The sequence below is a fragment of the Octopus sinensis genome, linkage group LG16 (genome assembly GCF_006345805.1).
Source record: "Octopus sinensis linkage group LG16, ASM634580v1, whole genome shotgun sequence".
Classification (NCBI taxonomy): Eukaryota; Metazoa; Mollusca; class Cephalopoda; order Octopoda; family Octopodidae; genus Octopus; species Octopus sinensis.
The window spans coordinates 41206687-41210280 of NC_043012.1; positions in this window are offsets into that span (position 1 = coordinate 41206687).

Sequence of the window (3594 nt, forward strand, 5' to 3'; positions counted from 1 at the left end):
GATGATGATGACTGATGACGATGATGATGATGATGATGATTACGATGATGATGATGATATGATGACGATGATGATGATGATGATGATGAGATGACGAATGATGATGATGATGATGATGATGATAAAATTTGTGCTGCCAACTCCGTTTTATTTTGAATTGTGGTAATTTAAAGGTGACGGGGAAACAAGGGCAAAGACGGGGTTAATAAAAATAGGGATAGGCAGTTCTAGTAGGTCTGATGTCAGGAAAAAAACGATAGAATAGAAGGGTTTTGACAGGCATTTTCATTGTTATCGTTTAGTCCACCCAGAGGTGGGTGCAATTTTCCTGACATTTTTAAGGGTATCTGAAACTCAGACCGGAAACCTCACCCGAATGATTATAACAAAGAGAATTTCATTAAATGAATTCAAAGGCCAGGTGGTGGTGTTGTTGGTGATGGTGATGGTGGTGATGGTGGTGATGGTGGTGATGGTAGTGGTGGTGATGGTGGGGTGGTGGTGGTGGTGGTGATGGTAGTGGTGGTGATGGTGGTGTGATGGTGGTGGTGGTGGTGAGTGGTGGTGGTAGTGGTGGTGGCGGTGGCGGCAGCAGCGATGGTGGTGAGGATGGCGGTGGTGGCGATGATGGTAGTGGTGCTGGTGGTAGTGGTGATGGTGGCGAGGATAGCGGTAGTGGTGGTAGTATTGGTGGTGGTGGTGGTAATGGTGGGAGTAGTGATGGCGATGGTGGTGGTGGTGGTGGTGTTACACCTAACAACAAATGTTTAAGTTTATGACACATGAACAGGAAGTGTTCGTATGATGCGCTTCCACGCAGGTTCCATCTTTCAAACTGCATTGGGGAGGCTTTGAACAGCCCGAGGCTGTAGGGAGAGATACTTGCTCGGACCGCCCTGCATCGAAATCGAACCGGAAATTACGCATTTCTGATTGAAGCTTTTTAACCTCAAAGCCAAGCTTGTAGACTACACGACTTTTGAAATGGTGGGAAAGAAGGAGAGGACACAGAGAGGAGAAACGATGCACGCGCGCGCACACAATCTCGCAGGTACGCATACACATGCACTCACACTTACACACCCACACCCACACATTTATAGATATGAATCTATGTATCTATGTTATATATATATATACATAGATATATGCATGTATGTCTGTATTATATATGTATATATATATATAATATATATATATTATATATATATACATATATATATATATACACACACACACACACCACATTATATTATATATATATATATATATATATATATATATAGTATATATATTATATATATATGGATGTATATATATAATATATATATTATATATTATATAAATAATAGTATCCCAATGACATGTCAATTATTTATGCAGACGGATGTATATGATTGCATATGTACATTGGAGTGAATAGATATGGTGAGGTTCTCATTGTTGTGTATGTATATATATATATATATATATATATATATATTATATATATATATATATATATATATATATATATATATTATATATATTATATATATAAATATATTATATAATATAATATATATATATATATATATATATATATATATATATATATATATATAGATATATATATATATATATATATATAGATATATATATATATAATATAGATATATTGATATAATACCATATATATGTGGGGAGATATATTGAAGAACATATAAGTATGTACTATATATATATATATATATACATATAAATGGTTGTGTCAGTGCAGATATGCACGTCCATGCATACACATGCACATACGCCTTCACATACGAATATATGTTTATAACGATGTGCTTACAGTTACATAATTAAGTGAAGTTGCTATATGTGTCTAATATGGAGGTGTTGACCCCTTTCTTTAAGTGGTGCATCAATTGTATTGTTTGTATTGCAATTAACTCGATCATTGGCAAGTTCAGCATCCTTGCCAACCCCCGAACCCAACGCATAAATGTTATTCTTGTCCGCCAAATTCATATCCGTGTTTCTTTAGTCACGTAGTTAAGAATCGGTGTATGTATACAGGTGTGAATGTGTCTATAAGTGCAAGTACTAAGGGCGGCGATCTGGCAGAAACGTTAGCACACCGGGCAAAATGCTTAGCGGTATTTCGTCTGTCGTTACGTTCTGAGTTCAAATTCCGCCGAGGTCGACTTTGCCTTTCATCTTTTCGGGGTCGATAAATTAAGTACCAGTTACGCACTGAGGTCTATATAATCGACTTAATCCCTTTGTCTGTCCTTGATTGTCCCTTCTATGTTTAGCCCCTTGTGGGTTGTAAAGAAATATATAAGTGCAAGCTTTATGACAAACCTGTGTAATTACATCACTGACAGGCAAAGCCAGTCACCTTCACGCCAACGGAAATACATTAATTTAACCCTCGGCCATCATGTCACTCTGTCTTCTTACTTTTCTACCATTAACGTTTTCTGGTCTTCTAAAGTTGCCCACTTTGTGTGATGTCTTCTTTCAAATTCGCTCAAATCAAATGAGAGCTTGAACGATCAGGCGTAAACTGGTGCGAAACGACAGCACAAACTCCTGCACCTCCTGCAATCCCTTTTGTGTGCCACTCCTTTTAAACGATGGCAGTTGTAATCACATGAAAAATGAGCGAGCTTCTACGCATTGTTCAATGCTAGACAGAGCAGCCATATGTTCACGTGATGTACTCCTCACATCTACAACAATGGTTATCACTGCTTTATTAGTCTTTGTGTTTAAGGGATAAATACCCGAGTAACATTTGTTCCTTAGCAGAGTATTTCTTCTCAAGGGCTTTCTTTTACTTGTTTCAGTCATTTGAGTGCGGCCAGGCTGGAGCACCGCCTTTAGTCGAGCTAATCGACCCCAGGAATTATTCTTTATATGACTAGTACTTATTCTATCGGTCTGAGATTTCTTGGGCAGAGTCTAGTCGTCCACATCGACCCCAGTGTACGACTGGTACTTTTATCGACGACAAAAGGATGAAAGGTACAATCGACCCTAGGGGAATTTGAACTCAAGGGGTTATGCCAGAATAAATACGCTAAGCTTTATGTTAGGCATCCTAGCAATACTGACAACTCGGCGTTGCGATGGCAGAATCGTTAGCACGCTCTCCAACATGCTTAGCGGCATTTCGGAGCTCTGGGTTAAAATTCCGCCGAGGTCGACTTATCCCTAGATCCTTTCAAGGTTAACAAAATAAGTGCCAGATGAGCTCTGGGGTCAACCTAATCGACTAGGACCCTCCCCTTAAATTTATGGGCTTGTGCCTGTTGTAGAAAAGTTTATTTAAGTGACATAGGATGGTGAGCTGTCACAATTGTGAGAGCGTCGAACAAAATGCTTAGCGGCATTTCTGCTTTTTTATATTCTTGCCGAGGTCAACTTTGCTTTTCATAATTTCGGGGTCAATAAAATTAGTGCCAGTCGAGCATTGGGGTTGATATCACCAACTAGCCCCTCTCCTCAAGTTTCGGGCGTTTTGAGTATAGCTGAAAGGAATACACTGTCTAGCACTTACTTTACTCAATGCGTTCATCTTTTTGTAAAACAGAACGGTATGATTTG